The sequence below is a fragment of the Typopeltis vanoorti genome, chromosome 1 (genome assembly GCF_054136105.1).
Source record: "Typopeltis vanoorti isolate ZY-2024b chromosome 1, IOZ_Tvanoo_1.0, whole genome shotgun sequence".
NCBI lineage: Eukaryota > Metazoa > Arthropoda > Arachnida > Uropygi > Thelyphonidae > Typopeltis > Typopeltis vanoorti.
The window spans coordinates 113,500,110-113,517,741 of NC_143549.1; the positions used below are offsets into that span (position 1 = coordinate 113,500,110).

Below are 17,632 nucleotides of genomic sequence, written 5' to 3' on the forward strand. Positions count from 1 at the left end.
AGTGATAATCATAATCGGCAGGGATAATATTTATATACTGTATATCGCTTACAAAATAATTTGAATAAACTGGAACGGTGGGCAAATGATAATGGCTTTAATTTCAATGTTAACAACTGCCAAGTTACACACCTTGGCATGGTGAGATTTCCAACTGCATATTATATTGGTGGGATTATGTTACAAGGAATTGATGAATCTAGGGTTCTTGATGTTATGGTGGATAGGAAACTGAAAGACAAAGGTCTGGTTGAAAAAAAATTGCAATTACGACTCATAGGATAATTGCGATTTTGAATCCACATTGAGATGTACAGACAAGGGAGCCATTTATTCTCTTTAATGCCTTCATATTGTGCACACCTTGACTACTGTGCAGTTATTTGGTGTAAAGGGTGTGGACGGGATAAAGAAGCTGTATAAAAGTTGTGCAAAGAATAGTTATAAGTATAATAGCAGGAGTATGGAATGTAGATTATGAGATCAGATCGAAAGTATGCAGACTGTAAACACTTGGAGACAGGAGAAAAATCCGTGATAGGTATATGTAGATTAACTTTTGAAAAGGTGTTATGAACTGATGAAATATTTCTTTATACATATTGTTGAGAGAAACGAAAGAGGCATCCATGGAAGTTAATCTTTTGTGCGGTTAAGAAAGAAATAAGCTAGATTTTTCTTTTACAGTGAGTGAGTTAATAATTTGCCTGTTAAAGTAGTGAGTGAATCTGGGAGTGAATGAGTTTAACAGAAAGCATGATATTTGGTATAAATGATCTACGGCCCGCTTCGATGGGTCCTTGACTTCTCGAAGATCTCTAATAATAATAATTGGCCTAAAACTTCAGCCTGTCACTACTTTTCATGATTTTTAATCAATCTTCATCTTTTCTTTATTAATGATCTGTCTGAACCTACTGATGTTAATTCTTCTGGCTCTATTTATGATTTAATCTTGGTTTTATTTATTTATTTTTTTTTTTAAATAGATGTTGTAAGCAGAAAACAGCAAGAATGAATATATGATTATATTCAGGGAATAAATAATCTAAGATAGGGATTATGGCCACTAGGGAATTTTTATGTAATAAAAAAAGAAGTAAATTTTGTGCAACCCGTGTTTGTGCGCTAAATTGATTGGTGTGTTGTGAAATGTTATGAATGAACCGCGTGGTATTGTGTTGGTTGATTGGAAACCATAGGTTTTGGAAAGATATTAGAACTGGCTTCAGTTCAAAGATTTTTTTCCCCCTGACCAGTGTTTTTAATTGCTACTGACTAAACTTACCTCGTTGATCAATTATTATATTGATTCGCGAAAGCTGACGTGAAGTTTTAAAACACATGGTTTGTTCATATAAATATGATTTTTTCAATGAAGATACTCTGTTTCTGCATTATGTTATTTTATAGGTATTTTAGGTATTTTCATGGGTGCTGTGCCATTTAGCTGGCCACCGCCATGTCACTACTTTCACATAAATATGCTACAACGCAAACATCTGCTAGTTAACATCCATACTTAGGTCAGCTTCAGACTTATCATAACATTACTTTCATAACAGAACATTACTTCTTGGCTCCTCTTTCATTCCATCTATATCTGCTCATTAGACAGCCAGTGTCATACCATTTTTCTCAACTGACTACATCTTTCGGCAAATGTATTAACACATTCCTTGTTTCTCTTTAATTGCTTGCCCACAGCAATATTTTTTACTTTCCATGATTATTATTATTATGTGACATCTCCAAGGAGTCCAAAGACTCATTGAGGGAGGGCACCTACTCTACAACTCTGTCTCCACCACTCAATACACCAATGCCATCTACTGTCCACCACTAGCACTTTCACAGACAATAACAAACATCCATTCCCATGGCAGGATTCAAACCTACAGCCTTTTGGCTGGAGAGTGGATAAGCTAACTACTCTGCCAACCAAGCTGGCTTATATTGTATGCTTTATTTTTATATCAACCACACACATACAGAAACAATTTTGTGATCTTGTGTGGGATTGATATGTGTGTGTGTATATATATATATATACACTCTTGCACACACACATTTGTTATCATTCTGTTGTATAAGACTGATCAGACCAACACTTAGACTATTGTTCTCAGATCTGGTCTCCAGGATTTGAAGGGGATAAATTAATCGTGGAAAGGGTACAAAGGCGGATAACAAAGATGGTGTCAGGACTGTACAATGTTAGTTATGAGGATCAGCTGAGGGAGTGTGGACTGTAGAGTTTGGTGGATAGAAGAAGGAGAGGTGATATGATTGAGACTTTTAAACTGTTGAGAGGTGGTTAGAGGGTTGACACTGGGAGTTCTTTCGCTTGATTGAACAGCGGGAAGGAGTCATGACAAGGGGCCATCCCTGGAAGTTATGAAAGGAAACTGAGAAAGGGGGTGAGGAGTGGTTTCTTTGCATGGAGGATGGTTGAACCATGGAATGCATTGACTGATAGTGAGATCGAGAACGGTCAATGCATTTAAGGAGTGGTATGATAGATTTTGTGTTTCCTAGGAGGGACCTCCCTCGATAAGTCTTGATAGATGTGTGTTTCTTAAAAAGGATCTCCCACAATGAGTCTTTTGATCCATGGAGGCCGAATAATAATAATAATTTACAGTTTACCAAATTTTCAATGAATATTTAAAAAATAAATAGGAATGAACAATTGATTATGCCTATTTCTTTTTTTTTATAGATTACTTCAACCAGTAGTAGTAGTACCTGCTAATCCATTAACTTTTTACGGTATGAATATGTAAGTGCATAATTCTGCTGTAGGTATTAGAATTTTTTTCTTCTGTTATTTAATTCCTTTTAGTATACTAGTTGGAGTGCCAGGAATGCACAGGTGGAGCAAGACATAAGATATATCATCATAAAAATTCAAGTTGTTCCATACTGTTGAATTTTAAATTTCCAAGTTTTATGATGTGGAACATTTTTTTAAATGTGCCCTTAAATATTTCTGCACTATGATGCCATTTATGGAGCAACAAAGTTTTCTTTATGATAAGCAGTGGAATGATCACTATATATATATATATATATATATATATAGATGTAGAAAGTATTTTACCTTGGGTATAATAAATGTTAAAGATGCCAAGCTATTTTAAGCCTGGTTTTACTCCATTTCCCAAGTAAGCAAACAGACAAATAAGTCAAGTTTGCTTACTTGGAAAATGGAGTAAAACCAGGTTTAAAATAGCTTGGTATCTTTAACATATACAGGGTGTTCGGGATAAATTTGACAGTTTCGTAAGGAAAAAGAAAATCTTCTTTGTATCTATTAAATTTAATGAATTGACAAAAAAACATTACAGGCAGAGTTAATTACAATACTATCAACAAGATTTACTCAAAATAACCACCATTAGCATCGATCACAGCTTCAATTCTGCTTCGGAACCTCGAACAAGCTGATGCTACAGTCTCCCTGGGAAGGGCCGCAAAAACTGTTTTAATTTTATCCATTAACTGGGCTTTTGTATTACTGGAAGTGCGATTGGTGTCTTTTTCAACTGCGCCCCATACAAAATAATCCATGGGGTTAAGGTCTGGGGAGTTTGGAGGCCAAACATTTGGACTGGTGAAGTCGTAGAAATTTTCAGACAACCATTTTTGACTTTTCCCAGAGGTGTGGCAAGGGGCCGAATCCTGCTGCCATACATACGGCCTACCATTGGCTACCCTTGTTATCCAGGGCTTGACTACAGTTAGCAACTCCACGAACAAAGCCCGAATTCCAATGCCAGGGTTCTTCAACACCTGTTCCTGCAGATTTGCGAGGAATTCTGCTGTACGAACGCAATCAGATAGTCTGCTAGGGATCTTTCTTCTTGCTACATCCTCGTAGTCACCATTGCAAGTCTCTAGTTCATGCCTGATTGTTTTTACTGTATTCAGGGAGCATTGGGCAGCAGTCGTAATATCCTTATTTTGATGGCGGGCACGAATCATCATGATACAAGTTATTCTCTTCCATGATTCAGGTGGGTTCCAGCTATCCATCCTTTCTGACATCTTGTATATGAATGAAGAAGGGTCCAAACTTTTAAATGAAGAGAAGTGTGTGTTAATACATGTAACTTACGGAAAAATATAATTAATTATAAATATGTCAAATTTATCCCGAACACCCTGTATATATCTATATATATATATATATATAACTTTAAGATGTATAATAAAAAGAAAACAGTTCTCTTAGATATGCAACATTTCTGTTTAAAACCTTAAAACAAAAAGTATTATATGATTTAGTTTTAAATAAAAATTTGTCCTGAATATAAGTTTTCTGAATTTCTCAGTTAAAAATTATTCTAACTTTATTTAGAATTAGGGAAATCCTATATCAAACTTAATATAACTTTTACAGAAGTTATACCATGCAGAAATTGTCAGTGAAACATGAGTACACTTAAAAACAAAATTCTAGATCTATATTAGAATCACCAATATTATGTAATTCCTTATCATTGCATACTGGCCTTACTGACATTGTTGTTATTATTATTAAGAATCAGGCATAAAAGAGCCTTTGTCGCTCAGTGGAAGTGGCATGTGTCATCCATGACACTAGGCTGCCCGAAGAAAGAGTATCCTAATTTCATTTCTAGTCACCAGTTAGAGGAACTTTTTATTGACTGGCTCCTGAGTTGGTCGATTTCTTGCAAGATCTCTGACAAGTGAGTTTTTCATCCTGTAAACTCAAGAAAAAAAACTGTAGAACCCACACTATTTTCATACAGTAAAACATAGTATTATGATTCAGGACCATGAGATGGTGGCACTTGTCAGCTGCCTCTCTTCACCTGATATTAGGTATAATTAATGATAGTCTTGGACCAGCTGACTTTGATTGGCTACTGGGTGGAGATTGAATTTTCTTCCTCAGTCTCCAAATTTAGATAGGGCTAAAACAGCCTTGCCCACTCCCTATAGGAGAATGAAAGGCTGACACTGCCTACTATGTCTCTTCTTAACTCATTTAGTAACACTCAGTCACCTCCAGCAACCCATTATCCTTGTTTATCACTCACCAAACCAAAAAAAAAAAAAAAAAAAAAAAAAAAAAATCCAAGCCTCGCTGATCATATTTATTCATATTTTAGAGAAAAAGAACCCTTGTTCTTTTCCCTATCATCATGCATTGAAAAAAATTCATACATTATTTTTATTAAGAGAGAGAGCCCAAGGGAATTAGGAACTCATTGAGGGAGCCATACTTTTCAAACCAGCTGGCATACTTGTTCTTGAATTCATTCAAGCTGCTTGCACACACACAACATCCAATGGCAATCCATTTAAATCATGCACCATTCTATACTCTATCAGAGAAAAATCTATCCTCCCCCTTTCTTGACATCATTCATTCTCAACTTCCAAGGATGTGGCAGCATCCTTTCCCCATCCTCCATAAAATGAAAAATTCCATTTACTGAAATTCTGTATAACCCTTTCAGAAGCTTGTAACTCTCAATCATATCACCTCTCTTTCTACTGTTTGCTAGTATCTGCGGCCTATAAATTCTTTATTTGTCTTCATAATCAGTATTCCACAATTCTGATATCAAATTGACACTCTCTCCCTCTCTCTCTCTCCACTGTATCAGAATCACCACAGAAACCAGGAGACCAGACTTGCATGCAGCAGTCCAAGTGAGGTCTTATCAAGGTCTTGTAAAGAGGCAAAATATCTGGTAGTAACTTATATATTTCTGTTATATCTCCTCTCTACTACATAATGACTAATTTTTGTGATAAATCACAAACAAACAATCTGTCTATCCTTGGGTTAATGGATTGTTTTTTGTCTACTATTACTACTCCTTGGCATTACAGTCCATTTAGGACCTGGGCCTGTCTCAGGATAGCCTTCCATTCTTCACGATTCTGTGCCTTGTTCCTCCATTTCTTTACTCTCATTTTCTTTAAATCATCCTGCACATTGTCAAGCCATCTCGCTTTTTGGTCATAGTCTGGGTCTAGATGCACCTGGTCCAAGCATGAAGACCTTTTTTACAGCTCTGTCATCCCTCATTTGCTGAACATGTCCTAGCCATCTCAGTCTTCTCACCTTTATTTCAGTAATAATATCCATTTCATTGAATTTCTCCATTATTTCTTTGTTGTTCCTCACTCTTCAATGTCCATTCTCGTTAATTGAGCTAAAGATCTTTCTTAATACCTTTCATTTCCATATTTAATCGGTTTTGATCTCTTTGGATTTTTGTCCATGCTTCACATCAGTACAAAAGTATGGGTTTGAGGATTACTTCATATAGCTGAATTTTACTTTTTATTGAAATCACATTAGATTTTAATAGTGGTTGAATACTATATTAAGCTCTATTTGATGCATCTATTCTATAAGTAATTTCATCTGACACATCATTCTGTTATTACTGAACCCAAATCTTTGAATCGCTGTACTCGTTCAAAGGTCTCTTCATCTATAGTGAAACTTTGGATGGTTCCAAATTTTTGTTTATCTCTGGCAACAATTAAGTACTTTGTTTTAGTTTTATTCGTTTGTAGTCCCATTTTCTTTGCTTTCTCCCTCATTTGTCTGTAACTCTCTCCGAGACTTCTCTCAGTCCATTCAATACAGTCCACATCATCTGCAAAAGCCAAAAGCTGTAGACTTTTATTCATAATAGTTCTACCTCTGTTTATGATTACATTTCGTATTACCCTTTCAAGGCATAGTTGAAAAGCATTGTTGTTAGTTGGTCTCCTAATTCATAATCTTTTGGTTATCCTGAACTCTGGTGTGAGTTCACCCTGTATTTGTACTCTACACATGGTATTTCTGAGCCATTTTAACTAATCTTATCCATTTGGGTGGAATTTGGAATTCCCTCATGACTTTAAATAGTTTATCTCTATTAATGTTATCATAGGCTTGTTTAATATCCACAAACAAAATGGTGCAAATTAATATTAAACTCGTAGCATTTCTCCATTATAGATCATACTGTAAAAATCTGGTCTATTGTTGATCTTCCATATCTAAAGTCATATTGATAGTCACTAAGAGTTTCTTCTATAAAAAGCTGCAATCTTACTGCCAGTATCCTTGCAAATATTTTGTAAGTCACTGCTAACAGTGATATTCCTCTATAATTTTGGCACAGAGACTTGTCATTTTTCTTATGGATAGGGAAGATAATAGCAGTATCCCATTCAGTAGGCCATAGAGTCAGTTTCCCATGCCTATGGCAAGCACGCATGGATTTTAATTAATAGTGATTGCCCACCATATTTTAATAGCTCGACTGGTATTCCATCTTCACCAGGTGCTTTGTTATTTTTTATTCTCTTTACGGCTAATTGCACCTTGTGTAGCTCTGTTGCTTCCTCTGCCTCAGCTTTTCTTATACTTACCAGGAGTTTGTTAAGCTCATCTTTTTCTGGAATGTTAGTTTCCAAGCTTGTTTTGTCCTGAAGGACATCTTTAAAATATTCTGCCCAAGTACTCAAAATATTCTTCTTTCCACCAACAAGTTGCCCTCACTGTCTCTGCAGAAAGTTGTTCTGGGCTGAAATCTGCCTTTAATTTCCATTATCTTATTATACATTTTCTTAATTTGTCCTGTATTCTTCAAAATCTCAATTTCATTGAGCCTTGCCTTTCCCCAAAGCTTCTTTCTTCATGCTTCTTTCTTCTGCACATCTTTTTCGCTTGTTTTCATTTTTCTCTATATTCATTCTCATTTACTCGAGTTTTACATTCCGAATCATACCATTCATTTTGTATATCATTGTTTCTGAATCCCTGAACTTCTTCAACCACTTTGGTAATTTTATTCTTAATCCTTTCGTATTTTTTATCTATAGTCATATCATTGACATGTTTGCCTTCTTTCTCTTCATTTATTTCTTCTCAATCTTTCAATGTATTTTTGTCTGATTTTTCCATCTTTTAATTTTTGGATGTCATGTCTTGATATTCTCTTTCCTCTATTCACCTTATTAATTTTTATTCTTTGTTTATATTTAATTCTTAACAAGTAATGATCCATATTACAATCTGCTCCTCTAAAACTTGTTACATCAATGATATCTGTCACATGCCATCTATCAATCATCACATGATCTATCTGATTTTCTGTTATTCTGTCTGCCAATTTCCAGGTAACTTTATTTGTTCATATGATCATATTTTTGCTACTTGTAAAATCAGTTAGTCTTGTGCATTTTCATTACTTTCTTCACATGCACTATCTCTTCCGGTTGTTGGTCGGAAGATCTCTTCCTTTCCTATTTTGTCATTCATGTTTCCAGAACCATTTTAATGTCATATTTTGGTGACTGATCGTATATTCTCTCTGGTGATTCATAGAAGTTCACCTTGCCTTCTTCACAAGAGTTCTCGGTTAGTGCATGTGTACATATAAGTGAAATATTGATCTTAAACTTTATTCTCAGTACACAAAGTTATTCATTTACTGATTTAAAATCAAGAACCAAGTATTTCCATTTTTTATCAACCAAGAATGCAGTACAAAAGGGTTTTTGACCTCCTCCGCTGTAAAAAATAATAGTATGTGTTCTGGTATCAAATATTACACTTCCTTTCCATCACACTTCAGTGATTGAGTTTATTCACCCAAAAATCATTGGAATAAGTGAAATATGGTTGAATGAAGATGATATCATAATGGGAATAGAAATGGAAGGATAGAGTATATTTCACGAGGATAGAAAGGAAAAGAAGGAAGAGGGGGTGCAGCTGATGATAGCAGGGGAATTAAGACTACATAAGGTAGACATGAAACAGAGAAATAGTGGTGCTGGTTATGAGGCAGTGTGTTGTAATGTGGAAGTTGACAGGAACACATATTCTGCTGGATGTTGCTATACAGGGAATGTGGAGGGTGGTGATGAAGAAATATATAAACAACTTTGATAGACTATAAATTATATATTTAGTTTAATCCTTTATCCAAGTGTAAGCAAACAAAGTTTGCACCTGAAGTATCTTCAGGACTGGGGCAACTCGTGGCAAAGGTGGACTAAGTTCTCATCACTTTCCTTAGTATCCCATAATGCAAAGCACATCTTCTTGCAGACATGTATAATACTATGCATTATGGGAAGGGTCACTACCCAGACCGGTTTTGACCTTTATTGGGGGTCTCTTCAGTGGGAGCCAGACCCATGGTGATACCAAGGTTGAAGCAATGTAGAACTCATATTACCATATGCCAGTTGCCAAAAGGTGTCACACCTTATTATTAAATTACTCTGGATTAGAGAAAGATGTTGGAAGTTTTTTTCCCCACTTGGTTATACTATAAATTATATATTTAGTTTAATCCTTTATCCAACTGTAAGCAAACAAAGTTTGCACCTGAAGTATCTTCAGGACTGGGGCAACTCGTGGCAAAGGCAGACTAAGTTCTCATCACTTTCCTTAGCATCCCATAATGCAAAGTACATCTCCTTGCAGACATGTATATAATGCTGTATGTCTGAATCCCACTAAAGAGACCTCAATAAAGGTCGAAACTGGTCTGGGTAGTGACCGTTCCCATAATGCATAGCATTATATATGTCCTCAAGGAGATGTGTTTTGCATTATGGGATACTAAGGAAAGTGCTGAGAACTTAGTCCACCTTTGCCACGAGTTGCCCCAGTCCTGAAGATACTTCAGCCGCAAAATTTGTTTGCTTACACTTGGATAAAGGATTAAACTAAATATATAATTTATAGTCTAACCAAGTGGGAAAAAACTTCCAACATCTTTCTCTAATCCAGAGTAATTTAATAATAAGGTGTGACACCTTTTGGCATATGGTAATATGAGCTTGCATTGGAACTGGTCGAAACTGGTCTGGGTAGTGACCCTTCCCATAATGCATAGCATTATACATGTCTGCAAGGAGATGTGCTTTGCATTAAATTTCAGTAAGGAAATACTGTGAGTAGACATATTACTTACTAATATAATAACGGAATTATCTCACGTAAATTATTCTTTATTCATAGAATTTTCGCATGAGTATCACAGGCATCATCAGTACAGGTACAAAGGCTAATTAAACAATAAATGTTATATTCACAAAGCGTCACCTAAGTAACTAAGGTTAAATTTCCTAAATTTTTTTTTAATATATATAAATATATACACTCGGGTCTCTTTTTATGCAGATCTTTTTTATATGGATTGGAAGTTATGCGGTGCACGTCCACAGATATGAGACCTTTCGACACTTCTTCGCATGTCAAAAGGAGAATCCATTCCGATAATAGGGTAATCCAGTGTTTCCCAAACTTTTCCTACAACGGAAACACTTCACAAATCCTGAAATTTCATTGAACACCTTGGTTATTTTGTAATGTATTCATTAGTAATTAATTGTTAATTTAGCTGATTTTTTTATTAATTAATAACCGATCATAAATAATAATTAATTAAATTTGGCCCACTGGAGGGAAAAAAAGCACCAAACAAAAGAAATTTGTTTGGAAATGAAAATTGCAATTTTAGATCGCTTAGCAAAAGGAGAGGGATCTATGGTGATTGGTAATAATTTTAATTTAGGCGATTCTACTATAAGAGCAATTAAATAGAATGAAGTCACAATAAAAAAATCTGTCATTTCTGGCACAAAACTAAGTGCCAAATTATCATCATAATCAAGAGATGCTTTATTAGAAAACACGGAACGAGCGCTCGTAATTTGGATTGAAGAACTAACTCAAAGAAGAATTCCTATAAGTGGTTATTTAATTAAACAAAAAGCTCTTCGGTTTTTATGAAGAGATTAAGCAATTGGGAGTCGTCTACTTCCGCTTCCCAGGCTGATAAAGAATTTTGGGCTAGCAAAGGATGGTAAACCGTGTTTTTAAAGAAGAATGCACTTGATAATGTGAAGATTACAGGCGAGGTTGCAGCAGCAGCAGATGAAGAAGCAGCCAAATGTTTTCAAGAGAAGTTAGCCAAAATTATTGAAGATGGTGGATATTGTCCCAATCAAGTGTTTAATGCTGACGAAACAGGATTGTTTTGGAAGAAAATGCCTAGTCGAACTTGCATCGCAAAAATCTGAGGAAAAAGCAAGTGGGTTTTAAAGAAGCAAAATTCGAGTAACATTGTTACTTTTTAGCAATGCATCAGGAAATCGAATGTTGAAACCCCTACTAATAAATCGATTTCTAAGACTACGTACTCTAAAAGGCAAAGATCTGAAACAGCTGCCTGTACATTGGATGGCTAATGCAAAGGCCTGGGTAACAACTGCTGTATTTACTGAATGGTTCAATAATTGCTTTGTACCAGAAGTGGAAACATACATGAAGCAAAAATCTCTCGATTTTAAAGATATATTAATTGTTGACAATGCACCAAGTCATCTGCATTTAGAACATCCAAATGTGCAGGTAGTGTTTTTTTTCCACCCAATGTAGCAATTAGCAATGCATCAGGAGATCAAATGTTGAAACCCTTACTAATAAATCGATTTCTAAGACCACATGCTCTAAAAGGCAAAGATCTGAAACAGCTGTCTGTACGTTGGATGGCTAATGCAAAGGCCTGGGTAACAACTGCTGTATTTACTGAATGGTTCAATAATTGCTTTGTACCAGAAGTGGAAACATACATGAAGCAAAAATCTCTCGATTTTAAAGTTTTATTAATTGTTGACAATGCACCAAGTCATCTGCATTTAGAACATCCAAATGTGCAGGTAGTTTTCCACCCAATACAACAAGCATTATTCAGCCATTAGATCAAAGCATAATTGCTACTTTTAAAAAATATTACATTAAGCACACTTTTAAATTTATATTGGATAAACCTAGAAAATTAATCATTAACAGTAACTGACGTTTGGAAAAAATTTTCTATTTTGGAATGCTTAAATCATGTTGCATCTGCTATCACTGAAATAAGACCACGAATTTTAAATACTTGCTGGAAAGCAGCTTGGCCTGAATGTATTGCAAACAGTGCAACCATCTACATTATCAGATGAAATCATTACATTGGCACATGAAATTGGTGGAGAAGGTTTTTGATGCATTTAGCCAGAATGATGTAGACGAATTGCTTGTGGATAATGCCTTAAGTGACGATGATATTATTGGATATCGATTAACTTTAGATATCGTTGAAGATCCAGAAAACGATAGTGAAGCGGAAGAAAAACCTGTCCCCCTCACTGCAAATATAATTTGAGAAGGTTTTAACTGTGCAATAAATTGGAAAATCATTTTCTTGTTAATGACACAAATTCTGAACGAGCCTTTAAATTCCAACGTGAGCTGAAGAACTGTCTGTCTGGATATCGCAAGCTGTATAAAAAATTAGTGAAATCATCATCGCAAAGTTTAATCACTGATTACATTGTCAGAAGAAACAAATCAGCACAGAAAGAGGGTGAAGCTAATTCTCTTTGTGAAGAACCATTGCCTTTACCATACAGATCTGATGCGCTGACTATCTTTTCTGGTGATGAAAGTGATTTTGCACTCGTTCGCAAATGTTGCCGAATATTGTCTAATAGCAACGATAATTCTAATGACAAAATGTTAAAAAAAAAAAAATTACTTTTCAATAAAATTAAATGAATAAAGCTTTAAAACAACTTTAGGCATTCTTATTTTCCTGAATTTTCATAAACTTTTTTTATGTGATTTTAGGTTTATTTTAATTCATTGCTTCGGTTTTATGCTGTTTTAGAAAATTATGGAACGTATCCCTGATTTTTCAACTTAAGTTTAGGCCTTTTTTGTGCAATTTTTTATATGCGATTTTCTGTGGAACGTGTCTACCTCATAATAAGAGACCAATTGTCTATGTATATACAATTACAAGTATTGTATACTTAAAGGTTGGTCGATTGGTAGAGCCTCTGCTACTAATGGCTCAGTTAAGTAAGTTAGAGCGCGGTTAGTAGTTGGAAGGGGACCAATCTTTCGATGCTGTCGGCACACTCTCCCTCGATGAGTCTTTGGACTCCCTGTAGGTGTCAAAATAATAATAATAATAATAAATAATAATAATATATATTTATATATATTAAAAAAAAAAAAAAATTTTTTTAAAATAAATTTAGGAAATTTAACCTTAGCTGCTTAGGTGGCACTTTGTGAATATAACAGTTATTGTTTAATTAGCCTTTGTACCTGTACTGATGATGCCTGTGATACTCGGGCGAAAATTCTACGAATAAAGAATAATTTACGTGAGTTAATTCCGTTATTATATTAATAAGTAAAAGTGCTTTGCATTATGGGATTCTAAGGAAAGTGATGAGAACTTACTCCACCTTTGCCACGAGTTGCCCCAGTGTGGGGAAAAAACTTCCAACATCTTTCTGTAATCCAGAGTAATTTAATAAAAAGGTGTGACACCTTTTGGCAACTGGTATATGGTAATATGAGCTCTGCATTGGAACCAGTCAAAACTGTTCTGGGTAGTGACCCTTCACATAATGAGTAGCATTATACATATCTGCAAGGCTATGTGCTTTGCATTAAGTTTCAGTAAGGAAATACCATGAGTAGACATATCATCATCATCAAATTCCTGCCATGTACCCTCAAGGGATGTACAGGATATGATAGTACCAAATGAAAAAATCACATCATTACTAACTTCCTATCTACAATTTTCTTCCAAATCAGTCTGTTACTTGTAAAGACTCCAACATTATCAGATCTTATATTTCTATCGTCTAAGGCACTTTGTACCATATCAATCCACCTATATCTTGGTCTCCCTCTGGGTCGTTTTGCTGCCAACCTGGCAGAGAACACTTGTTTTGCTAATCTTTCTTTGCCCATTCTGTTTAAGTGACCATACCACCTGAGATTAGCTCTGCTAATTCATTCCTGGATGCTGACAATGTTTAGTTCTTTCCTAATATCCTCGTTTTTTAATATGATATTGCCATTGATGCCATCTGTTCATGCCTCTAATCTTTCCCAGGACTCTCATATCTGCAGTCGCTAGTCTTTGGTCAAGTGTTTTACTTCTGACCCAGCTCTCAGATCCATAAGTTAAAACTGGTTTGAACACTGTCTTGTATATAGCTAATTTAGTGTTCCGACTAATTTCTCTCTTATTCCATATGAATTTATTCAATTGACTTCCCACCATACCAGCTTTGCTGATTCTGTTGTCTATTTCTATATTTAATTTACCATCTTCACTAAAAATCGTCCCTAAGTAGCTGAAATGTTTTACTTGTTCCACAGGTTCTCCATTCACAACATAGTTGACATTTTCAATGATTCTGCCTATTTTCATTGTCTTTGTCTTTTTATTGCTGACCTTCATACCATATCTATTACAAGAGTTATTCAATTCAGTCAGAGAATCTTGCAGACTTGTAGCGGATTTATTTAGAAGTATAACATCATCCGCATAAAGCAAAGAGCTGACATTAACATCTCCAAGTTTGATATCATGTTTAATACCACTTTCCTTCATAATGTGATCCATATAGATAATGAATAACAGAGGGGATAATGTACACCCTTGTCTCACACCAGATTTAACATTAAACCATCTTCCTGTACTTCCTTCAATTCTAACTGCTTGCTGACTTACAACTCAAATAAAGACTAAATATTACTTGATGTAATGCCCCATTGACACCATATAACTGTAGTGTATTGAATAGCTTCTCTCTCTCTTGGCACCTCGTCATATGCCTTTTCCAAATCGACAAAACTTAAATACAGATCTTTGTTATATTCCCATGCTTTCTCGACAATTTGTCGTAAAGTGAAGATCTGATCCTGACAGCTTCTATTTGGCCTGAATCCAGCTTGTTCTTCACCAAGCTTTTCTTCCACAATTCTTCTCAACCGTTTCTCAAGTATACTTGCATAGATTTTGCCAGGAACACTCAATAGGGAAATACCTCTGTAATTCTCACATATAGTTTTATTTCCCTTTTTATATATGGGTACAATGAGAGCTCTACTCTAATCATCGGGAATTCGTCCCTCTATCCAGGCTTTCTGAACTATGCAGTGCAGCCACTGTAAGACTCTTATACCACCATACTTCGGCATTTCTGGTCGAATATCATCTACTCCTGGTGCCTTTCCATATTTCAAGCCTTTGATGGCTTTTTCTACTTCAAGTATGGATATGTCTTCCTGACTACATGCCTGGTCAGTGTTTTTTACCACTGTGCTATCATCACTGCTTGTTTCATTTAACAGCCTTTCGAAGTAATTACTCCATACTTCAAGGATATCTTTTTCTCCCATTTTCATTTCACCTTTATCATCTCTAACTCCTTTTACAGCACTCTTTCCTCCATTCCTAAGCTTCTTCAACAACCTCCAGAATATCTTACCACCTTCTTGATATTTATTTTCCATGTTCTTGCCAAAGTCCTCCCATGACTTTTGTTTAGCTAGTTTTACACAGTGTTTAGCATTCTTGCATTTGTCCCTGTATTCTCTAAGAGCACAAGCTGACTTATATTTGATAGGAACTTTTGATATGTTTTCTTCTTTTCCTTCACTGCCTCTTTAACTTCCTGTGTCCACCAGGGAGTTCTGATTTCAGTTTCAGTAAGGAAATACCGTGAGTAGACATATTACTTTCTAATATAATAACGGAATTAACTCACGTAAATTATTCTTTATTCATAGAATTTTCACCTGAGTATCATAGGCATCATCAGTACAGGTTACAAAGGCTAATTAAACAATAACTGTTATATTCCCAAAGCGCCACCTAAGTAGCTGAGATTAAATTTCCTAAATTTATTTTAAAAAAATACAATTTTTTTTTTAATATATATAAATTTGTGTGTGTGTGTGTGTGTGTGTGTGTGTGTGTGTGTGTGTGTGTGTGTGTGTGTGTGTGTGTGTGTGTGTAATTACAAGTATTGTATACTTGTAATTGTATAATTGTATACACATATATGTGTATTTTTTAAAAAAAAAAATTTTTTTTTTAATATATATAAATATATATATGTAATTATATATGTGTATATAATTACAAGTATTGTATACTTGTAATTGTATAATTGCATAGACATATATATTAAAAAAAATTTATTATTTTTTTTTAAAAAAATAAATTTAGGAAATTTAACCTTAGCTACTTAGTTGGCGCTTTGTGAATATAACAGTTATTGTTTAGTTAGCCTTTGTACCTGTACTGATGATGCCTGTGATACTCAAGCGAAAATTCTACGAATAAAGAATAATTTACATGAGTTAATTCCGTTATTATATTAGTAAGTAAAAGTGCTTTGCATTATGGGATACTAAGGAAAGCGATGAGAAATTAGTCCACCTTTGCCACGAGTTGCCCCAGTCCTGAAGATACTTCAGGCGCAATCTTTGTTTGCTTACACTTGGATAAAGGATTAAACTAAATATATAATTCATAGTCTAACCAAGTGGGAAAAAAAACTTCCAACATCTTTCTCCAATCCAGAGTAATTTAATAATAAGTTGTGACACCTTTTGGCAACTGGCATATGATAATATGAGTTCTGCATTGCTTCAACCTTGGTATCACCTCTGGGTCTGGCTTCCACTGAAGAGACCTTAATAATTGTCAAAACCAGTCTGGGTAGTGACTCTTCCCATAATGCATAGCATTATACATGTCCACAAGGAGATGTGCTTTGCATTATGGGATACTTAGGAAAGTGATGAGAACTTAGTCCACCTTTGCCACGAGTTGCCCCAGTCCTGAAGATACTTTAGGCACAAAATTTGTTTGCTTACACTTGGGTAAAATATTAAACTAAATATATGATTTAAAGGAAGGGTAATTATTTTGGGCAATTTTCATTATGGCAGTGTAGATTTAAATGAAGAAATTGCATGTGGGAATAAGGAAAATTAATTTCATGAGTTCTTGAGAGAGAACTATCTCAGGCAGCATGTATAGGAGGGCACATGAAGTTCGAGAGTGTTAGATCTAATCATATCATCAGAGAATGTAATTTTGAGTGGGGGTTTCACACTTTTCTCCAGTTGGTGATAGTGATCACGTGGGTTGTGACTAGCCATATGCAGACTTCTGTTATATGCGGAATTATAAGGCTGGTGATTATGACATGCTTAGGTGACAGCTTTGAGCTATAGCATGGAATGAGGAGTTGAGCAGTAAGGAAATAAATGCTGTTTGGGAACTGACAGAAATACATAACAGCGTCAATATGTTAATGTATTCCAAAGGCCAAAAGGCTGAATAACGTTTGATGTAAAATTGATGAATGAGGAATTAAACATGAAATATGGAAGAAACACATTGGTAATATTGGTAATAATCAGTTAGATGAAAAGTATAAAGAACAAACCAGGAGAGTGACTCAGTTAGTATGGAAAAAAAACTGCAGTATAAGTGGAAAGTGGCAAATCAGGTAAAGAAAAACCCTAGAGAGTTTTTTAGATATGTGGCAAGTAGAAGGAAGAATGATCATGGCAAAATGATGTTAATGGACGAAAATGGTTGAATGATAACTGCTGCAGAAGATATTGTTGAGATATTCAGTGATCGATTTATAAGGGTGTTTCATCCTGATCAGGGTGAAATCATGAAGAACGTTAGGAGAGGATAGCTTAATTGTGAGTAAGCAGGGGGTATTTGAGGAAATAAAT

The 17,632-nt window shown here is 35.1% G+C and overlaps 1 protein-coding gene across 4 annotated transcripts in view; it reads left to right on the forward strand.

Moving 5' to 3' along the window:
- Positions 1–1,176: 1,176 nt before the first annotated feature.
- Zw10 (Zeste-white 10 kinetochore protein) overlaps positions 1,177–17,632 on the forward strand; it is a 215,599-nt gene continuing 199,143 nt past the window's right edge. For 3 of the 4 annotated variants that reach the window (XM_090392861.1, XM_090392885.1, XM_090392868.1), the window contains exons 1-2: positions 1,177–1,347; positions 2,723–2,782. The gene's annotated coding sequence lies outside the window, so the exon portion shown is untranslated. The remainder of the gene's footprint in view (positions 1,348–2,722; positions 2,783–17,632) is intronic. The other variant, XM_090392877.1, reaches the window with a different exon arrangement.